Source organism: Rattus norvegicus, chromosome 16, assembly GCF_021556685.1.
Source record: "Rattus norvegicus strain SHRSP/BbbUtx chromosome 16, alternate assembly SHRSP_T2T, whole genome shotgun sequence".
Classification (NCBI taxonomy): Eukaryota; Metazoa; Chordata; class Mammalia; order Rodentia; family Muridae; genus Rattus; species Rattus norvegicus.
The window spans coordinates 38,943,996-38,967,330 of NC_141549.1; the positions used below are offsets into that span (position 1 = coordinate 38,943,996).

The 23,335-nt window shown below is 44.0% G+C and overlaps 2 protein-coding genes across 9 annotated transcripts in view; both read left to right on the forward strand.

Moving 5' to 3' along the window:
* Positions 1-23,335, forward strand: part of Erich1 (glutamate-rich 1) — a gene marked incomplete at its 5' end in the record, with an annotated part of 52,793,804 nt that overhangs the window by 8,073,436 nt on the left and 44,697,033 nt on the right.
* Galnt7 (polypeptide N-acetylgalactosaminyltransferase 7) overlaps positions 1-23,335 on the forward strand; it is a 124,292-nt gene that overhangs the window by 67,528 nt on the left and 33,429 nt on the right.

Here is a 23,335-nt window from a genome sequence, read left to right on the forward strand (position 1 = left end):
TAAGTAGCTTTCATGCATGTGAATACAGACTGAATTGACGATGTCTAGCAAACTCTTAGAAAGTATTCCTGATGTGCCTTAACTGCAATCTTCATTTTAAAAGGTTAACACAGCAGGTGCACACACCAGCAATCCGCCCACAAACACTCAGGTACAGACCAGCATCCTTTGACTGTGCGGTAAGAATCCCAATATGGTGCATTCCTTAGAGTTTGACATTCATACTCTTGCTGTTTAGGCTGAGAAGTGATGAATGAAATATGAAAAAAATATGTGGCAATTGGGGAATGGGAAGTGGCACCACAATAGTGAGACAGCCATTTTACACAGAGAAGGGTTAGCATCTCATGGTGCTATGAAGGAAAAATCTTAAACAATTTGTTCTTCCTGGAGACTTAGTTAACAACTCAAAATATAATATACTCCATTCACGTTTTAATTTCAGGTAAATAATTAGGAACTTTAGGATAAAGTGTTGTCAAACACTCATGGACATATCCTAAGATGTGTGCATGTGTGCTTATTTGAAATCCAAATTTAGCTGAGCCTCCCATCTGCCGTCTGGCAATGCTCCCAGTCAGGTATGAAGATGGCTGTTCCAGAGGTTGGACGAGCCATGGAAATGCACACTCCTCTGGGTGCTCCTGTATAGCATGCAGCATTCTGGGTGTTCTTATGCCATAGTTAGAGGAAGAGGGGTAGAGGGTTGGGGGACTGCCTACCATTTGTTGACTTTCTCCTGCATGCCAGGACTTCCTAATATTCTGGAATTGCTAGTATAGTTCTCATAACAGACCTGTGAGAGAGTTCTGTGTACACAAGGCCCGAGGCTCAGAATCATGGCTCCCTTGTATAAATCTAACAGAGTGGCAAAGGTAAGACTCACCAGTAGGCATCTGTATATGAAAGTATGAGCTGTGAGTTTTGAAAATATGTTGTTTACAGTGCAAATATGTTTAATTTCTAATATAAAAGCATGGTAAGGAAATCATATCAGGAACAGTTCATAGAAGAAAGGCCTCTGGATCTCACCACCAAAGACAAATCTGGTCAGTCTCTGAACTACTTTTTATATCGCCACCACAACCATCTCTGTCTGTCAATCGTGTCTCTCCTGAAGTCTTGCAAGTGCTTCCTAACCACTCCGTCTATTTCTGTTACTGCCTTTTACTCACAGAGCAACCGGTGCAATTCTTTAGAGCTCCAAATAAGGCTATTCTCTGCCTGTCCAATGTACTTGAAATAAGCTTAAGCTTCTCACAGGCAGCAGCCCTTGCTCTGTGAGCCTGCCCGGTAACTCTCCTCTTGCTCCCACATTCCTCACCCACATGGCCTAGCTGTGTTAGCTGGCCCCTCTCAAGATTAGATGCTTCCTCCCACCTGCCTCCTACCTTTTGATGATGGCCTGTTCCTTCCCATCTTCTACATGCACTCGGTTGGCCCTCTCTACTCTTGGTGTCTAGTTGACAAAGCCAAGTTCTACTCTGTTCATTCTCCGAGGCCGCCTTGCCTATAGCACTCATCAAGTCTCAAAGTTAAATGCTGGCTAGTTTAGTTCATTAGCTCTTTCTCATCAGATGATAATGTGAGGTTGAGAACTGTGTGTTTTATTCACTAGGTGCTTCTAGGTCAACAGTACCAAGCTGAGAGGATGGATAGATGGATGGATGGACTCTGCCAGTGTTCTGCTCCTGGCTTCCTTATCAGACATGAGATCTTTGATCTGCTGCTTGCTGTCTCTAACCTTACCTTTACAGTACTGATCTGTCAGAGGTGGGGTTAGAAGTTAATGGCATAGTAAACCAAAGGTTTTTTCCTACAGTCCAGTGATTTAAGACCTTGGGTACCACTGACTCGTTTGTCTGCTGAGGAGCTTTGTCAGTGCCTCACCCTCACATTCGAATGTTCTCAGTTACTGTTTATCCTCAGTATCCCCATCGATCTCTGAGAGACATTAATGCCACTACTACCTGTTCTAACCATCTTCCCTCTCTGCAGTCCCTACTTCTTGCCTTCCATGGCCATTGTTCCCCTATTCTATTCTCTTGCACAACTACAGCAGGTCCTAGAAATAAGATGTGGTTTCTTTTCATGTGTCATTCTTATTAAGTATTGTCATCAGCCCTCCAGTAAAATGCACTCACTCTGTCTTCACATTTGCTCCTGAACCTTTCCTGGAACTTTTTTAATTAATGATATTCCCTTCTTTGAAAACCTATTTTAAGAAACTTAATATAATTGCCATCTGAAGCATCAAGACTGGACTCCTTTTCACACTTAATGAAAGGAGAGGGAGGAGGATGGGGAGGGGAGAAAGAAGAAGAAGAGGAAGAGGAAGAAGAAGAGGAGGAAGAGGAGGAAGAAGAGAAGAAGAATGAGATCAGGGCTGGGGGAATAGTTCTGCAGGGACCAGAGTTCAGATCCCTAACACCAGTGTAAAGGCAAGCAGGTGTGGTAGCCTGCCTGGAATCTGAACAGGTAGAGGGCAGAGACAGAGCAAGCCAGACTAGAATTAGCAAGCTCTGAGTTTAGCAAGAGAGATGTTGCCTTAGCATACAATTGAAAAGCAATTGGAGAAGTCATTTAGTGGAAACTTCGAGCTTCCACATATACCTATGTTCATAGACAAGTGAGCACCACGCGTACACGTGCAAAAAAGAAAGTGATTGGTTTTATTCCTCTTTGACCACTTAAAATTCAGTGTCAAGTAACAAATCATTTAGTCGTCTTATTTATGTCAGAAGGTCAACAATCTTAAGAGCTTTCTCTAAATTAGAATTAAAAAAAAAGATCAATCCCCTGGCTTTATATATGATCTAGGGCACCTCTTAGTACTTTCAAGCATTTGTTGACAGCGTGTTAACAACAAACGTGTTGAACACACCACCTTCGTGCGCACCCCTCATGGAAATTGTGCTTCTTGGGCCCTTCAGAGACTCTGGGCGTGGCTGGCACTCTGCAGCTGTACCCTTGCCTGTGTTGTTCACATAAACCAGCCACCTGCAAAACACAGCAACCTGCTTGGGGTTGCCGGTCCAGCAGTGACATCTGACACTGTGGTTAACTCACGCATTCTTGTAGCTGTTCCAGAGTCATCTCTGATGAGTGTTCTGTACCCAAGCAGCCAGAGAGAGCTGCCCAGCCACCAGCATGACTCACAGACAAAATCTCATTGAATTGCATTCACTGGCTGAGTAACTTGCTGGTTGTTGATAGCTTATTAAGAAGCTAACAGTATTTTGAGTCAACTGGAGCCTCCATCTTTTTTGGAAGACTTGTGCCAAGAATGACCCTTCTCGCCTTCATGTTTATTTTAAACAATAAAAGGCAGTTTATTCTAATTCAACGGGTCTTAAGTGATATACAACTGGTGGTATATCCAGTTATCCTGCCAGGGGAGCTAACCATGAGAAAATAGAATCTCTGTCTCCAAGAGGCTTACCGTCTGCCCCAAGGGAGAAAGGAAAGAATGTTGTAAGCTAAAAAGCTGTAGGAAACGTGTGAGCAAAGGCAAGGTTCCCGAACAGTAAGTGCTCACACGGGGAGGGGGCAGTGCGTAAAACACCTAGAGAGAGGAACTGGGGAGAAAGGATAGAATGTTCCTAGGAAAAGGGTACAGTACAAATGAGTGGGTAGGTTCGATTGAATCAGAAAGTATATGAAAAAGGAAACCAAAACAAAGCTGGTCCCATAGGTGGGGTGTTGGCAGTCTGTAATGCCATTCACAGAGTTTGTCCTGAGCTTGGTAGTCAAAAGGCAGATGGAGAGAGCTTTAGGACTGCTAGACCGTTGCCTAGAATGGACCCTGGGGGAGGAGGGGGACGCCCCCTGGCTAGGGAGTTAGTGATAGTAGAGTAGTGACTCCAGAAGAGGTTACAGAACCGAGAGACAGACAGACAGACAGACAGACAGACAGACAGACAGACAGACAGAGAGACTGAACAAATAGAAGACTCACTAACTAGGTCCTGGCAAGTGAAAGAACGGAAGGAAGAATCAATGATAAATTCATGGCTTTCAAGCCCCATAACGTAAAGAAACTGTGCCAGGTACAGAGGCGACCGATTAGCTAGAGCAAGTCGTTCTCTCCAGGGCTTATTTGCCTAAACTCATGTCCCCCTGGCTTTAGTGAGCCCATGTAGAACTAGTCAGCGAGAGGCACTGGCTCAGTGAAGAAGTGAACTCCGTCTGTGCTTATGATAAGTTCTCTTCCAATAAGGTGTGGGATTTTCCTTCCATCCCCGTGAGCTGCTGCTGCCGACACAGGAAAAGAATTTCTGTCCTTTTTCTGTTCAAGAAAACAGACACAGTCAAAGTATAGAATCCAAGCTGGTTTTGTTTCAAATAAATGAATTCAATATTTTGACTGGAGCAAATCCCTCTACTTCTAATATTTCACCTTCCTCCCACTTACACGCCTTTTGCATTTTGGTTTATGAAGCTGGCTTGCTTGCATTTATAAAGTGTAATAATAGACATAAAGCACTTTGAAAACTCTTAAGAAAGAGCTATGGGAGTGTTAATATGATTGTTAATAATGTCCCAAAGCTTATCGGTGGAGCATAGAAGTGCTTTAAAAATACTTACAAATAGACCCATTTGTACATTTGAATATACTTAAAATCCTTAAAATCACACCCATGCCTTATACTCAAAAACTCATTGTCTTACAAGATTTCAAAATAAATGCTGATTCTTTTAAATTTAATATTTAATTCTAATTTTATATTTAAGGCAAATTGTTACCATGAAATTTTTCTCATTCTCTATCCACATTAAAGGTTCTCCTTGATTTCCATTAGGTTTTCTAGAATAGAGTAATTAATTTGTGAAACGGTTAGTATTTTTTAAATGCTGTAGCTTTCTTTTTGAGTTTGAGAGGCAGGGCCTCATGTAGCCGGACCCCTGCGTCTACTTTGCACCTGGTCACTGGAGTGTGCTATCCTGTCCAGCTTTGTGATGTCCTTTTTTTCAATTGCTACTTAGCATAACTCAGCAGTTTAGATTGGAGCCACTCATAAGGAGTTGAAACATATTTGGGGCAGTCTATGACACGCATACATTCATGTGGAGGGAGCAGTATGTAAGTGCACACTTGAATACTTAGCTTCAGTTTCTATCATCAGACTACATGATGGTCTGTATGAACATCCCAGCTACACCAAGAACCATCTTCAACCCAGAGCCCTTTTATCCAATAAACTCCAAAATATGTCTTACTTGCAAAGTTCGGTGTTGCAATTGGTCTAACATGTAAGTCTCAAACACAGCAAGTTCATTTGAAAGTGGTTCAGGTAAGCTTTTGTGGCCAGTTCTCTTCTTCGAATTCAAAAGGAACTTTCTCACTAACTTGAAAATTTTCACTTCTGGAAATTCCTAGTATGTTTAGGGATTTTTAAAATAAGTTCTATTTCTTCTCTCTGCAGTAAACATGCCCATAAAAAGAGATGCATTCGAGGGGACACACATTCCCCTTGGGAGTTCCCCCAGCTGTGACAGTTTCTGTTTAAGATTCTGGGTAACAGCAGGAGGTGTGTTTAGGGAAGCTGAAGTTGTTAAAGAAATCAAAGGGTGACACATATCATAGCACCCTTATTTCTATACACTGAGGAGGTTACCACATTCACAGGCCGAGGCTACCGAGACTGGAAATTGTGCTGATGTGTTGTTCTGAACTGCCATCTCAGCAGAGCGCCCATAATCTTAAATCCCCTCACCCTCTCTTGGCACTCCTTCCCTGACACACTCGGGGGGGGGGGGATCCCTCCCTAAAGAGGGGGTAACTCTTCTGCTGCCCCATTTAGTTTGCAGGGATTGTCTTGTCAGAGTTGCAGTTACAGGGGATTTAGCTCTGCTTCCTACAGCTCAACCCCTCCTCCAGTCATCTGTCTTACAAATCATATACATACTTACATATACTGGGACTGGAGAGGTGGCTCAGCAGAAGACCACTCACCACCAGCAGGCGAAACACATACAGTTCAACATTTTTTAGATCTTTGAAAAAACATGTGAGGTGGCATTCGAAGGTATCTACAACTATCCCACTTTGGTGACACAATCTCAGGTAAAACACTGGCCTTTTTTTTCTCGTCAGACTAAGTTTCCTGATCTGGGGAGACAGAGGGTAGAGTGCTTGCACCCAGGTAAAAGCCGGATATGATGGTGCGTGTCTGTGACTCTAGAGCTGGGGTCCGAGGAAGACAGGCAGGTCCCAGGGCTTGTGGCCCAGTAAGGGAGCTACGGGTTCAATCAGAGAGCCTGTTTCAAAAACTAAAGTGAAGAGCAGCAGGCGAAGACATCTGAGGTTGACCTCTGTCCTCCACAGGTACACGCAGGTGCTTGCACATGATCACATGCAGCCTTGGAACAAAACAAAGCTCCCCTCCTGCCTGTCTGAAATACCAACCAGAATGCAGACGGCCGCTCTGTGGGCTTTCTCTTTCTAGAATGTCTCAGACTGGGAGGCTCTTATTCTCTGCAAAGGGATTAGCCTTCACTGTCTGCCCAAAGGTCACCTCCTCAGGAAAGAGAACCACTTGCAATAGTCCAGACACTCCAGCAGTGGCAACTGATGCAGTATGGAAGCTCAGGGTGTAGGGAATAGCAGGGTGTAGGCCTGTCCGTCCTCTGGGGCTCAAAATGGCTCCTCTGGGAACTCGGTGGCTGAGGCCGCGAGCAACAGCCAGGGCCATTAGACACAGCCTGCTTATCAGTGTACAATTCTTTACTGTGCGTTGTTCTTGTGTGTTTGGCGAGTAGGGAAGTGGCATTGAGTCATTGTGGAGGACCTAGGCATTCTGGGGTTTCCCCCTGAGCGTTAGCTACTGTTTGGTGGTGATCAGGGACAGGCCCCTCATTGTTGAACATAGCGTATCTGTGAAAACCTTAAGGAAATGGCCTTCCCTTTCAAACTGCCTTGTGGCCTCAAAAGCGACCGAGTTTGGCATGGTGTTAAGCTGCCTGGGGAAACTACAAGAGCATCAGGAAAAGCAGAAAGGGGGTTGGCAGACGAGCAATGCCATGCCTGGGTTGGGCTTTTAATTTCCTTAAATGCCCTATACTAGAACCCAATGCCCCGCTCCTAACGTCTGCCGAGAGTAGACGGCAAGCCCACCGGTCTTATGGCCGCAAAGGACAGGCTGTAAGAAGCAGAAACATCTGGGGATCTTTAGCTGGTCTTTCACTTCTCCTTTCCCTCAGAATTTGATCCCATCCTGGCAAAACAGGTTTTATGTGCTGCAGTCCTGTCCCTCCTGATTCCTGAAGTCCTAAGTTTGGAGTCATCTGATTTCTTCCCCTCTTTTTTTCCTTGTTTATGAAAACTTCCCAGGAAGATGTGCAATACCCTTTTATCACAAGTACTTGGTTATAAAGAATAGTCAAAGCCAAACCTCTGAGTGTAGGGTCATCTATGGCATGGGCACAAGTCTGAGGAAGGGGGGGTCTTTTCCACATTGGAAACTGGTCACTTTTGTGGAACTGGCTCTCTGTCACACATAGGAAAAGGGAAGCTCCTTACCTCCGCATTTATTCTAGACACACAGCTCGAATTCTGAAAAGCAGCGGCTCTCAGTGAGCAGGTGCTATCCGCGGCCCACACACTCAGGAGACACTCAGGGCAGTAGAGACGGGGCTCACTATTGCCGGCTGGGGAGGCTGTAAAACCCTGTGATAGTATCCTTACACCGTAAGGAGCTTTCACCTGTGTTTTTGCTGCTGCTGTATGCGTGTGGACGTTGGTGTTGGTACAGTTCGAGATCAGGTTGGAGAGAGGACAGTTTGTCCAAGTGGTTGAACGAAGTTAGAGACACTTAGGATACTTTCTCTGTCTCAAGGTTAAGTGTGAGGCTGGCATCCCGCAGGGAAGGCTGGCTGCTGGGTGGACCTGGAGGCAGCTTCAGCATCTTTTGTCTTCCGTAGGGATTGTGGAAGCACAGTAGTTACATTCAGTGTGTGCATCCCAAGTGCTCTTTGAATTAGTTTATTATCTCTGTTCACTGGGAGCTAAGTACGTGGGATTGTTGTTTTGTCATTCCTACAATATATAAAGTAAACATCCTAAAAGGTTTAAAAAAAAAACTTAACCTGGAAGCCAAGCTAATTACCCAAGTTACAGCCATATAAATAACATACTCTAATTACACTCAGCGATGCCTTTTATATGTCATGGGGAAACGACACACAGCTATTTCCTCTTCACTGAATCCTGTGGGAGATCCCATCTTCAAAATATAACTAAGATGCAAAAAGAAAATCACAGTTTTTATTTAAATAACCCAGTAACATTTTAGAGTGAGCACTGTCATTTTAATCAAAGGGGGAAAAATATCTGCACTTTGTGCAGAATCAAAAGTCCCAGTGAGCAAATCAGAAACCAAATAAAGGGCTCTGGAGAAAGATTTGGGACTCCAAACTCGGCTTTCGGAAGGCCCTGGAGATGTACAACTGCCACTGCAAAGGGACAGGTTGTGAGTCCCTACGGCATAGAGACTAGCAGCCTCGGACCTCGGAGAGCTCATCTTCCTGTGAGGCAAGCGCCCCCCAGAGCCTGCGCCTCAGAGCTGCAGGAGTGGCTCTGGGTTCGTTGTCATTGTTGTTCTTGTTTTTTCTGAATGAAAAGGAGCTTGGGGGCTGAGACAAGGCACAGGAAAGTCGCCGAAAGCTTGTGGTTGAAGGCTGTAAGGCACAATGATTAAGAGAAAAGCCTTCGAAAACTAAGTTGATTTTATTCCATTCCTCTATGGATTCATTACTAAAGATTAGAATAACCCAAGATTGCCTTTCATTGCAAATTTCTGAACATCAGAAAGTTTAATTATCTACTCAAGTTATTCCAGGGTAGCCAGACTACCCAGAATTCTATTTACAACTCACCATTTTTTAAATAGGGTCTGTCCTTGTTGCCCCATGTAGCTTTGAACTTTGTTTCCTCCGGCCTCAGCCTCTTTTAATTTGTTGATTAAGAGCTTGAACTTCTAATATAAAGATACTGGAGCCTTTGCAAAGAGGTAACCGGCCAGATGCCATGAAATCGTGTCTGTACACTAATGACATAGGGGTCGTGGATAAAGTTACTACACTTAGTGGCCAGCATTGGTATTCTTAGGGCAGAAATGGTGTTACATGGCATATTGAGACCATTCGCCATTGTCATAAGAATTAAAATTGAATTCACAGAGTCAGCCAGGGTTCAAGTGCAGGGATTCAAGCCTCAACCTTTTATTGGTTGGGTACTTTCTCAAAATAGTTAATATTTTGTTAATATTACCCATAGTTCCCGAAGTCTAGAGACAGTAGTAGGATAAATAGCAATATGATGTAGAATTTATATGATGCCAACTTTTTATGAGACATTATTTCAGTGACTTAATTCTAAACTTGTAATTCATGGGTTCAGGGTCTTCTATGGCTTATTCCGTGTTCACATCTTCCGCTAGTTTTCTAGTTTTCTACCGTATTTCTCTGTGTTCTGAAGCTGAGAACTAGCAAGCAAGCAGCTGCTGCTCAGCTGTAAAGGCTCAAGACTTCTCCACTGTCTTCTCCTAGTGTTGGCTTCCTCTTGTGTTCTCAAAGGTCTAGGGGCCAGGCAGTAGACAGCCCCTCGGCCACTGCCAGATATCACAGCTCTTTTTGGGAAGTAGCAGCAGCTACAGCCTTGATGAAGTGGACTAGGCAGCCTCCGTGCACATTAGCAATTCGTGGTTGTTTAAAGAACTTGCACTTGGTGCCCAGCTGCTCAGCACTAAGTCCAGCCTGGCAGAGGAAGCATCGATCTGGCTGCAAGAGAGACCAGGCTTGCCCTTCTTCAGTTCCCCAAAGTAGGCAAGGGAACAGGATGGATTAACTGAGGAGATCAACAGTCACGCAGTTTATTTTGACAAGCTCAACTCTGCTCCCGTTTTCAGGATATAACCCTGTTAGAAAATGTCTCCTATTAAACCTTATATCCTCCAGCTCCCAGGATGGAGAAAGACCCCTTTGCTCTGTAAGTGAAGAAGTAAATGATTACCTACCCTTTCTCCATGTCTAGCAGCCACCTCTGAATGGTGGACATGTCTTTTTACTGTGCATTTATACCTCCTGATTTTTTAGGGCATAAGAGCTAATTCTGTGTGGTGAGAGGTCACCGTTGCTTGTGTTTCCTTGTGTTTGAGCCTCATCCATCTTCCCTATGTGATGCCTGCCAGAGCTGAGGTTTGCAAAGTGCCCGGCAAACACTAAACAGCAAATACACCAGTTATTTATAGCAGTGACAGCGGCAAAAGACTGATTCCATCTCTGTGTGTCTTCTCCTCCCAAACAATTCAACATGACCTTCAATTCCCTCCATTCCTGGGGTTTTCTGTTTTCCTTATTTATCATTTTGTTGTTGTTGTTGTTGTTGTTGTTGTTGCTGTTGTTGTTGTTGTTGCTTTGTTTGTTTTGTTTTGTTGTGGCTGTCCTGGAATCCACTCTGTAGACAAGGCTGACCTCAAGCTCAGAGATTCGCCTGCCCCTGCCTCTTGAGTGTGGGGCTTTAAGGCATGCACTGCCACCACCCAGCAAACTTTCTGTCTTCTTCCTCTGAGTCCACCTTTTTGCTTCCATCTCGCTTCTCAAACACTCCAGATAACACTGAGTAGCCCCGGTAGGCACTGTGCAGAGGATTCAGAGCCACGGAATGGCTTTCCGTGGGAATAGATTAGGCACCCATTGCTTATAGACTTCCACACGTCATAAATCCATTAAAGGTTAAGGTGGCCAGGAAATCTCCCCATGTTCTTTGCTCATTTTGAGAACCAAGGTTCTCCAAGAGACCACCAAAGTTTAGGTGGCTGCCCGGGGAGATTACAGATTTCACAGCATCAGCTGCCCCGCCCCACACACAGGGAAGGATGACGAAAGTCTGCTGGAGAGTAGTTTTAGGTGTGGTATGTGTGGCACATTCACAAAACATTTTCAGTGTAACCAAATACTCCCAGAGGTGAGGAGCATGGAGGAGCGGCGAAGAAGGGAAGTCAGTGACGATAGATGGTAAGGAGCTCGATGGGTAAAAGGACTTTGCACCGGGTCTGATGACCGGAGAATGATCCCTGGGACTCGCACAGTGGAGGGAAGAACCAACTCCCACAAGCCGTTCTCTGACCACACAGGCACATGCTCCACCACCTCCCGCCAACCACCCCCTTTCTAGGCTGAGGTAAGAAGTAAGTTTAGGCTTTTGTTTTGTTTTGTTTTTGTTTTTTTACATAAAAGCAAAGGAAGTATGACATCAGCCCAATCTGACTCTTAAAAGTGGGCATAAAAAAATAAATCCCACTGACCAGGAGTAGTGGTGTACACTTTTAATCCCAGCACTCAAGAGGCAGAGGCAGGTGAATGTGTGAGTTCGAGGCCAGTGTGGTCTACAGATAGAGCTCCAGGAAGCCTAGGGCTACAGAGAGAAACACTTGTCTTGAAGAAAAAAACAATCCAGTGTTATATTTAAGGACTTCTGCTTAAGCCTCAATTGAAGTTCTCAAACTGTGAAGAGGACAGAAATATCCAAGAGAAGAGGACCAGAGCTAAAGAGCTGACTTAACCATCTTCCCATTCCTGTCACCAAAATCCAAGACTCTCAGCTATGGTATGGATCACATACAGGTCACGTAATTAAATATAGGAGTTGTGAAGAATTTGGCACTAACAACAACAAAAATAAGAGTTCTGAACATTCAACAACCAAAATATTAATTTAAAATCAGTTAATGGATAATGAGGCCAAAGTGTTTCTGGAGGGCGACAAACATTCTCCCATTTTCTGTTGCGCATCTTTGCTGCAGGCTTGGTCCTGGACACACATCATGTACACACTTGCAGTGCACGCTTGCAATGTAGAACCCACGGAGGCTGCCTGGAACAGCTCGGCTCTGGTCGGAGACTGTGATGGCCCATGACAATACATAGGAGACTGTGGTGGCCCATGACAATACATAGGAGACTGTGGTGGCCCATGACAATACATAGGAGACTGTGATGGCTCATGACAATACATAGGAGACTGTGATGGCCCATGACAATACATAGGAGACTGTGATGGCCCATGACAATACATAGGAGACTGTGATGGCCCATGACAATACATAGGAGACTGTGATGGCCCATGACAATACATAGGAGACTGTGATGGCCCATGACAATACATAGGAGACTGTGGTGGCCCATGACAATACATAGGAGACTGTGATGGCTCATGACAATACATAGGAGACTGTGATGGCCCATGACAATACATAGGAGACTGTGATGACCCATGACAATACATAGGAGACTGTGGTGGCCCATGACAATACATAGGAGACTGTGATGGCTCATGACAATACATAGGAGACTGTGATGGCCCATGACAATACATAGGAGACTGTGATGGCCCATGACAATACATAGGCTGCTTTCTACTTTCATTGAAGCACAACAGTTTAGCTGCAAAAGGCAAAGACAGTATGTTTCTATCGCCACTCCTCACGTGCAAGCATCAAGCTTTACTGAACCTTCGGATGGAGTTTGTCCAAATGTTCGTTTGTTTGTTTGTTTGTCTGTTTGTTTGTTTGTTTGTTTTAATTCTGTCTAGTGCTGAGAGAGTGCCTGTGTGGAGACCTGAGCTGAGTTCCCAAGAACAGGAAAGAGAAACTCACTGAGTTTGAGTTGCTCATGAATTTCATAAGAAAAAGAAATTCAATAGATTTCTGTTTGGGGAGTAGGATAGGATTTCCAACAGTCTCTGAACTGTCGCCAAGAGGCTTCGACCCTCCGGTACTTCATGTTTCAGTTGAACAGCGTCCTCAGCTTTGGTGGCTATAAAACCATCAGAATAGGTGTGGAGCCATGCGCCTCTCACCCCGACATAGTGACACCCTGTGCTGAACAGCAGAACCAAACAGGCTCTTCCAGAACAGCAGCCTTTGCAGCAGAGCGCGGTCTCGGCAGGTGTGAGCTGGAGAGCAGGGTGCTGGGGCTCTCGCACTGGAGACTCCTGGGAAGAGCGGAAGAGTCCACTTTCAGAGATCATTGATATCCTCTTCTAGCAAATGTGAGTCCTAAAGTCACTGTAGAGTCACTGTGAGGAACAAATGTAACACACAGCTTACGAGATGGCTCCCACAGCAGGTAACAGATGTCCCACTGGTTAGAGCTGGAGGGGTAGGGGCCATCTCTTCCCGCTGTGTTGCAGAGCAGGGGTTTCTGCTTGTGGTGAGCTACCCTCCTCCTCACGTTACCCTCATCTTCAGCCTTCCTCCTCTGTCCTCCAGGAGGAGGAGTGGTTAAGACTGAGCTTCACTTCACACCCACAGAGGATAAGGAAGCACTTGCTTTTCTGCATTCCAGAGATCAACCTCCTGTTTGTGTCAAAGGGAGTGAAGAAAAATTCGTCATGGGTGTAGAGTTCAGTATTTCAGTAACACTAAATGAACACTTCAGAGAAAGAACACCTCTGTCATTTATGAAAATCTAACTCTATATATAATCTAGTCCTATAATTCTCTTGACTATGACTTTGTAACCTAGCATCTCATCAAGCGAGCACGTTGTCCTTGCAAGGGTGCGTTGTCATAAGACAGGCTAATTTCTCTGTCTGCCTCTTGGTTACTGCTGTTGCTAAGTGGCAAGGCTGCCCTCCCCATCTCTCGCTTGGCGGCTTTGGTTTCCCCAGCATTTTTATATGTTACGTTCTTAAATATTTTACCAAGCATGTTTGACTCATCCTGACTTCTTTTAGGTGAGTCTATTGATTTAAGTTCTGTTCTCTGGCACAGTATTGCTTTTTCCGGAGCGTACATTTAATTGAAAAGGTGTAATTCCATCTCTGTCTTTTACATCCTGCATGCAGAAGCATTTGTCTGTGCAGTTGGAAATCTATCAACCCAGCACATTTCCCCTTACAATGAGCAGCAAATTGCATAGCTGACCCCCGACTCCAGTTCCTCCCTCAGTGTAATACTAGGAGTTGAACCCATTGCCCCACCTCCCAATGCATGGTTTTACTAAGTTGCCCAAAACTGGCCTTCATCTCACTCTGTAGCCAAGTCTCAGACATACTGTCCTCCTGCCTCGGCCTCCCAAATACCTGGGATTGCAGGCCTGTGCCACCCAGTTTGGTTTTATAGCTGACTATACCCCTGCATTTTGGTATATAGTCCATGATCACACATCCGCTCTGTAGTGACTGAATGCTGTCCTCCAATCCTGAACTGCTGTTCCAAGGGGAAACTACAGGGCTGGGCTGGGCTGTGCAAGCCCCTGGTCACATTTGGGAGTATTTAATTTTATTTTATGTATGTAGCTGCTTTAAAACATCACCATCCCCCACCCTTCTCTCTTTGCTTCCTTGTATACTATTGAGTATTTGACAGAAACCGTGGCTATGGGGCCATAACTCATGCCTACCCAAAGCTTATGGAACAAGATTTTCTCCATAAGACACAGCATGGCGACTTTGTGCTCAGAAATGCTAGATAGCATTTTGGTGTTACACTCGGAGTCATTTTAAACAACAGAATCCTCAACAAAGAAGTATGAAAGGGAAGCCGTGTGACAGTAAATAGTCTCCAGCGAAGATAGGTTTTCTGTAGAAAAGCAGAAACAAGGGCATCATCTGGTCAGGCAGCTCTAGCCTCCATCGTCTGTGTGGACCAAGACTGGTATTAAAAACCCACTATGGGGTATTTTTATATTTTTAATATTTTAAATACTTGTTAATGTACTCCAAAATAAAATCTGATAATGGCTTATAGAAATGTCAAGAACAAAAAAAGCATAGAATACTAAATGTTTCCATACAAGGAACAGAAATAGATTGGCCTATTTTATTATTATTTTTATTTTTATTTGTAGTAGTAGTAGTAGTAGTAGTAGTAATAGTAGTAGTAGTATGCCTGTATTTCATCATTTTTTTGCCTCCATCCCACCCACCCTTCCTCATTATCCCCCACCTCCTTTTACAGATGTCTTACTGCTAACATGAGCTTAGGCAGGAAGCTGGAGGCCTGCCCAGCTATGCTCCCCCGAGGCTCCTGCCATCAGGGCCTAAGTGATGGAATGCAGCAGATTTCTGCACTGTTTGGAATACTTATTAGATTTTGTGTGCAGTGGTCTCTGTTGATTAGCCTACCTACTCAGAGTTCCAGGGAACTGAGGACTGTGTAAATGCAGTGGTCCTCACAGGTACCGAGCACAGCAACTTTTCTCAGCTGGCGACTGCTCTGTTGAGTCTGTTAAATTGTTAACTGGCCTTGATCTTTATCTGGCTTCCTAGTAGGTTTAGATTGTACCTCCCCTCCTGCTCGGGAGAAATGAGAGATTTCCATAGAGCACATAAATAAAAGAATATTGTACCTGTTTGTCACTTCAGTCTTGGTCTCAAAGAAATGTCCCACAAAGTCCAGCTGGCCCTGAAGTCTGGTTCTAGGGATGCAGGCAAAGATTTGAAAATCTTATGACTTGTGTCATGTGGGTAACTTCTGGGGTAAGAACAATTAGTTCTTAGTACAGGGCAAGTCTCTCTCTCTCTCTCTCTCTCTCTCTCTCTCTCTCTCTCTCTCTCTCTCTCTGTGTGTGTGTGTGTGTGTGTGTGTGTGTGTGTGTGGTGTTTGTTTTAACCTATGACAATAAGCCTTACCTGTGCTCCTAAAAGAAAATTTCAACAAATAAACATCAGCTTCTGAAAGTGGTGCGTTATTATGTCCAAAAGATTTGACCAGATTGAAAAGACAAAAAGCGACATTGTGTGTTATAGTGCTTAGGGAAGTTATAACTTAGAACTGGTGTTTAACACTGATTGATGTCTTCAGTACTAAGGAAGCCTCTAAATTAATCTTCTTTCATGAAGGTTTTAGTGTAAATTAAGAGCACAGAGAGCAACACTGTGGCACTCTCCCCAGTGGTCCTCAGCACTTGCCACAAGCAAGCAGGCATTTGATGGCTTGAATATGAGAAATGTTCAGGGTTGGGGATTTAGCTCAGTGGTAGAGCGCTTGCCTAGGAAGCGCAAGGTCCTGGGTTCGATCCTCAGCTCTAGAAATGTTCAGGCAGCAGGGCACTGAGAAGTCAGTTAAATGAGTTTTCATGAATGCAGTCCCTTTAGTGACCACAACATGGTGTCTGCTTGCAGCCATTTAAAGAAACTCCAAACTTCCTTACCTGTGACATATACATCCGAATTGCTTCAAAATATCTAGGATTTCTGAGGCATGTGCACAAGGTATAGTTTTTCTACTGCAGTAAGTACTTTATTTCTAAATTGGCAATAATTAATACGATTTCTTGATAATATTTGGAACACTATGCAGAACACAGGTAAGGGCTGGCTTTCCAGTTTGGGTTTAGAGATCAGCAAAAGCTGCGACTGGCCCTAGGGAAGCGTCTCTTCCAGTAGAGGTCTTCTGTCTGTCTTTGCTGCCCCTCTGTACAGGAGCACGTGTGTCTTTTCTTTAGCTATCCTGATCCCTGGGGAAACAGCTTCTGGGTGGTTCTGTTCTGTGTGCTGGATCTGTCGCATTCACACAGCTGTCAGCAAGAGCTGTAAATTAGGAGGACTTAGATAGACAGACAGTTTGGATAATTAAAGGAAAAAAACAGGCAGAAATGAAGGGTGAAGGTACCCTATGCAGATTTTGCAGATCTTTGAGAATAGATATAAATGAGCGAAACTTTTAACATGCCCTTGCTTAGAAATGATATATGTCCAGCATAGCTCCTACAGAGTTGATAGAACAGTCTGGTCTGGTGATGTTTATACACTGACACTCATTCTGGGGAAAGTCTTAGTCTGATATACACATTTGTGAGGGTTTAGGGGGTCACTGAATAGACTTCCTAGGGAGTTCCTGAGTATGAAGCTGCCAAACTGAGGTTCTCTTTACTTGTAGCTGTTCTTATTAGTGATGACATTTTTTTTAAACTTTGAAAAATAGAAATTTTCAAATATTTAATAGATAATTATTTTTTAAACCTACTGTAGCCCTACAACCCCAGTAGTTGTGTGTTTGTTTGTGGGCTTTGAAGACAGGGTTTTGTGTAACCAAGACTGGCCTCCAACTCCCTTCATAGTGGAGGATGATCTTGAACTCTCTAATTCTCCCGTCTCTACCTTCTAAGGGCTGGGATTATAGGCATACACTACCACATCAACTTCAAGGTACTTAAAAAAATGAAGTTAAGGCTCTGGAGAGATGGCTCAGGATAAGAGCACTGACTGCTCTTCCAGAGATCCTGAGTTCAATTCCCAGCAACCACATGGTGGCTCACAACCATCTGTAATGGCATCCGATGCCCTCTTCTGCTGTGTCTGAAGAGAGTGACAGTGTACTCACATACAAAAAGTAAACAAATCTTAAAAAAAAAACAAAACAGTGAAGTTAGGTGGCAACGATTAATTGATAAATAAATTCCAGGACACATTTTATGTGTCTTTAAATATTTGTTTTGGTTGGTTTCCTGAAGCACTATTTTCTTACCTGTGTGCTAGTCATTCCAACTCCTGGATGGCCACAATTCATTTTTCTGGTCCTTTATTTTGGGACATTCGGAACCATTCCTAGCTCCCCACTGTTGCAGAAATGCTGTGATGACTCGGTCTTTGTGTTCATTGCTAGTCATCTCAGTAGAACAGATCTCTGAGTGTCCAGGCCAGAGAACTGGCCTTTCCTCCATAGTAGTTTTCAATTCTGGAGTCTTTCCCTCTCCCTCTCCCTCTCCTTCTCCCCCTCCCCTCCATCCCCTCCCTCCTGCTGTCCACATCCAGTTTGCACGTGGCAATGATGTCATACAGAATGGAATTGTCTTGCCTTTTCTCTTATTCCTTCCTGTTTGACAACAACCTCCTTCACACATTGGCTGATCAACTCAAAATTCTTGGAGGACTTTGAGAAGAAGGTGAAAGTTCATGGCCCATTTTCCCAAGTGGCAGAGGCCTTCTTGAGATGTTGAAATGTGTTAAGTTCTTGGGTTCCTCGTGAGGTTTTTCAAGGAACATGAACTAGAATGTTTTCCAAAATCTTGGGTTTGAGCCTTCCTGGCATCTGCCTTCTTCGGGATGAAAATTTACATACATATGCTCCCGGTTCATAGAACCTGAGTCCACCATGCATGAAATGCACTGCCTGATACCTAGCAGCAGCTCAGTCTTCTTTTCTTTTTTTTTTTTCTTTTCTTTTTTTTTTTTTCTTTTCTTTTTTTTTTTCGGAGCTGGGGACCGAACCCAGGGCCTTGTGCTTGCTAGGCAAGCGCTGCAGCAGCTCAGTCTTAATGAGTTTCAGAGGGCATTCTGTAAAAGTACTGCACCATTGCACCAGAAAAGAAGATGGGAAGTAGAGATGTACTGTAGTAGAGTGTTACCTGCCGCACAACAACCCCGGTCAGTCCCTAGCACCACCCTCCTGACCCATGGAGGCAGTTGGAGCAGGAGTTCGAGGCCAGCCTTATCTCAGGGTGAATTGGGGGCATTGGGGGCGGGGGCAGTAAAGATTCTCTTATGCCAGAAAAGAAGTAGACTCACAATTTCTTGAAATAGGATTATTAGTCTCCTCTTCTTTACTAACTATTCCCTGTATGTCCGTTACACTACATGTTAAATGAACTACCTGGACCCTAATGCTTCCAATGACCGAAATCACTGAGCATGGTTGACATAGTCACATCAGCTGCCAAAGCCAACTGGCCAGGGAGGTAATAAATGCTAGCTGTATTATGTGCTCTTCTCAACCTCTCTCAACTTTACAGTAGAGTCTGGGTGCTGTGCCTCCTTCGTTTGCAGTAGAGTATGAGTCGTGATGTAAGACTCCACAGCAAGGCACTGCAGAGTCTTCGATATCTAACGATTCTGTCTGGAAAGTATCCAGTAACACCAACCCGATGTTACCACGCTACCCTGCGAGTGCCTACCTCTTCTTCAGTCATTAACAGAGTTGAAATGTGCTTTTGGAAATGCCAGCCCTCCATATGGTGGAGGCGAGTTCCTTATTGTAATTAGAGCACCATGAAGGCGTATCGCCACTCACCGAGTGAAGAAATGTGGAGCGGAAGATGACTCAATAAACATCTGAGGGAATGTTTGCAAAGTGTGATCTTCAAATCTGTGCTGAACTTCAGCTCTCAACCTGTTCTCTGCACAACTGTTTGTAATGGCTTGCGCTTGGCACATTGCCACTGTTGCCACTGAAGGCTTCATCTAAGCAGAGCCCAGTGAAACTCATTACCGTATGCATCTAGCATAAGACCCGGTGTTTAATAAAATAAAAAAATAAAATAAAATAAATAACTCCCATCTGGACCTCAAGCCAAGAATAGTTTACTTCAGCTGAACAATGGGTTTCTTAAACATAGATTTGATGAGGTTCTACTGCTAGAAAAATTCTGCATGGCAGACTCATAAGACGTATCTAGAAAGTAAGGGTGTACCCGTCAGCAGAATGCAGGCGGGCTCTGTCGTCGGTGTGTTCTTCGTGAGCAGTGCGTCAGACCCTTCACACTCTGCGAAGCACCTTATACATTGCACTCTTGCTTCTCTCTCTACCCTCTTTCCTTCTCCATTCCTTCTGTTTTTAACTTCCGGGATGTCCATTCTCTGTCTTTGTGAGGTGCCTGAAATCCCTCACAGAATGAGGCAAAGCCTACATTAATTAACTAGCTTGGAGACGCCAACCCACACATCTGGGCACGGTCTACAGGGTGTCGATCCTTCACTCTCTTAGTGGTTGCTGTTTTAGCTCAAGTATATTGGTGTTTGATAAGCTGGCATTTCTATAAAATTAGAATATCATATGCAAGCTCATATGTGAAACGAGAGTCCAATATAGCTATAAACATATGGCTTGCACTGTGAAGTGTTCTTTTTTCTTTTCTTTTCTTTCCCAGGGAGTTTTGAAGAAATATACAAGAACATATGTCCTGGCCTAGGACTCACTGCCAGATTTTTTTTTTTTTTGACTGTGGTTTGAGATTTCAGATCATTAACTGGACACATCTGTCTGAGTATGTTTTTCTTTAAAAAAAAAAAAAGAGAGAAACTCTGAAGGAAGCTATCCCAAAAAAACACAGTTTAGCATTCCTAAGGGTTTTTTTAAACATATTTAATGTCCTCGACCGTTCAAAGCAGGCAGAAATCCTCCAGGCTGTGTGGCCGTCATTTTTGTTAGTAGCTAAGCATTCCTTCTGTCTGGGTGAAAATGCATAAGTTATTTTCCTATTTGCTTTATAAGCATGTACTTGTAAGTGATGGTGAGGAAACTTATGGCCTAAGGGAAAGAACTTTAAAGCTAGAACTGAAGGATTCACTCTTAAAACCACTTCCATTGTTAACTTTGACTGGGCAAGTCATACAACCTAAAGTCCTCAGTTCCTATACGTAGAAAATGAATGATTTTTTTAAAAAAAAATCTTGTCTTGCAAGAGACTTGGATGAGATGATATGTGTGGGAGAGCTTTGGAAAGAGTGAGTGAGGGCTATGAGAAATACACTTCCTGTCTGGGAAGGAATGAACAGTGTACTTGATAACAGAACCACCGGTTTTCTGACCCAATCGTCCAGAGTTCTAAGAGCCTTTCAGGGATGCTGAACACGTGCTTAGAAATGATGCTCTAACATTTCTCATGGGCACTCAAGTCTCTGCTCTGTGTCCAGTACAGTGCTGTCCACCCAGCTGCCCATACTTTGTCCTCTGACTCTGGCCTGAGTGTCTGTGATGCCACCTGTCTTCATAGCAGAGAGGCATAAGGTCACCATGTTTATCATCAATCCGCTGTACAAGTCTCTCTCTCTCTCTCCTGTGTCTTCTTGCACAATCCTCAAGAATCCCATAGCTTCCACTTCCTGTTTGGCTTGCTGGACACTGTTACAGAGCAGGAGTACCAGCTGAGGTGCAGCTGTTCTCCTCATGATTAGTGGCCTCTGTCCCAGGCTGCCACAGGGAACACCAGCTGAGTTGTCTGAAGATGACATCACATCTAACTGCTCTGTCCATTTAGGAACTGTGAATTCTAGCCATAGCATGAGTGTGTTAAGGATCATTGGCAGAGGACGCTGAACGGAGATCTGAGGGGAAGGAAGGGTGACGTCATGGCTAATGATGTAGCTGTATCTCACTATGGGGTGACAGGATATTGACTGTCACAGAAGAATGGAAAGGAATACATTCCGAGTTTGCCTATTTTTCATTGTATTTATTATCGGGGTGTCTGGAAATGAAAAGGGAAAGGTGTGCAAGTGGCACTTTATATGTAGAACAGAGCAGTTAGTAAGTTGGCTCCCTCCTTCCACCTTTATGTTGCTTCTGGGGACTCCCTTGTACCAGCTGCACCATGGCGCTGGCCCACATGCCAATCAGCAGTGGCCACAGCGTCCTAGTCAGGTGACTAGGTTGTATACAGTGCCCAAGTCTGTGTCATTTGTTGCTTCTTCTGTAGCTCTTAGGATTCAGCATGGAAAGGTTTTAGGAACTGCTGCGCTGAGGCAGCCCCCTTCTCCGTTAACCCACTGATTGCTTGGTTATAACTAACCTTCAGACGGGGATCGGGCCTCAGTGCGAGACTCTGCTATCAGGAATTAATGCTGGAACCCAGCTGGAACCAGAGCACTTGTCTGACACCGTGTGCACGTGGCAGACAACTGTCATTTATTGAGACTGAGCTGATCTGAGGTGACCAAGCCAAATCTACACACTGGCCTTACCTTCATATTTGCTCTGGGTTCCAACTGTGGTACCACATAGTAACTCAAGCAAGAGTTACTGTGAGCTGCTGGACTTGCTCCATTACTTGGTTTTGATATGACAGGTGATATACTTGAATATTTTTTTCCAGGCACAGCCATTAATTCTATGTCCGTCGACTTTATTTTCAACCTCCCCAAAGAATATAAGATTTATTATTCTCCCTTCCAATAATATTTGACTCGTTAACAAAGAAAAATACATGGTGTTTTATGACATCAGGCAGTGCTGAAAAAAAGTAGACCTGTAAACATTTTTTAAATCAAATCAACAAATATGTGTTGAGAATTGACATAATCATGAAATTCTATTTGGGCAGAACTGAGCTTAGCTTTTCTGGTATTTTCATTTTGCAGATAATAGGCTGAGTGAGTTCTATTACCAAAGACTGAATTTTGACCTTCAGGGGAGGACTGACTAATAAGAACATTAGAGAAAAGTAATTAGTGTCTGACAGCGAAGGAAAAGGGCACAAGCTCTTTGCGGATGCAAGTTGAAGAAAATGGTTAGGATACAAACAAACTGTAAATCGACTCCATTGTGCATGGTCAAAGAAAGACCGTAGTATTAAGAAAGGGCCGGGGGAGGCTAGAATATGTACCCCGCCCTCTGTCCTGTAGAGAGCGAGCCTGGGTCATCTAGGAAGTCTGGTCAGAAGCCCTTGCTGTACCCAAGGAAGGGGGTGTGGACCCTTCAGAACTGTGACACCGACCACAATTTTCTTTTTGTTTCTTTTTTTTTCCAAAATTACTATTTTTTTTAATTTACTGTACATCCTGATTGCATCTTCCCCTCCTTCCTATCCCCCAAGTCTCCTCCCTCTCCTTTCCCCTCCCTCCACCTTTGTTTCCCCCCTTCCTCCTCAGGAGAGGCCTCCTGTGGATATCAAACCACCTTGGCATATTAAGTTGCATCTTCTAGATGGCCTAGATGCATCTTCTCCTTTTGTGGCTAGGCAAGGCAGCCCAGTTAGAGGAAAGGGATGCAAAGGCAAGCAACAGAGTCAGAGACAGCCCCTGCCTGCCCCAGCTGTTAGGAGTCCTGCATGAAGACCCAGCTGCACAACTGTTACATATGTACTGAGGGCGCAGGTCTGTCCCATGCATGCTCTCGGTTGATATTTCTAATTTAGGTAACATATATTGCTTCCTAATGCTAACATTCATCTATGCAAAGTGTTTTTAAAACCTACCAAGTGAGATACCACCTGGAGAGGCCATCTTTAGCCCATCTTTCTCTAACTTCATCAATGACTAGAGAGAAACTCTCCAAGAGGAGACAGATACATGGCTTGCTTTACTGATCGACTAGTTAAACTCTTGAACACATGTATAGAACAAGCTTAGATTTAGTGAAAATATTAAGGTTAACACGCTAGATGTGGTAGTTACTTAAAAAACAAATCTTGGCAACTAGCTAAGCTAAAACAAGTAGGTGAAAGGTACCTGTTGGACTGTCTGATGGAAACCAAGATCACACAGGACATATGACAGTCACTGGAGATTCAGAACCAGGAGGGAAAAATGAACAAACAAAGCCACATGTCTGTTAAACACTCATCTCCACTTGACTTTTTCTCTCTTACGTTCTCTATGAAAAGCTTTTTCTCT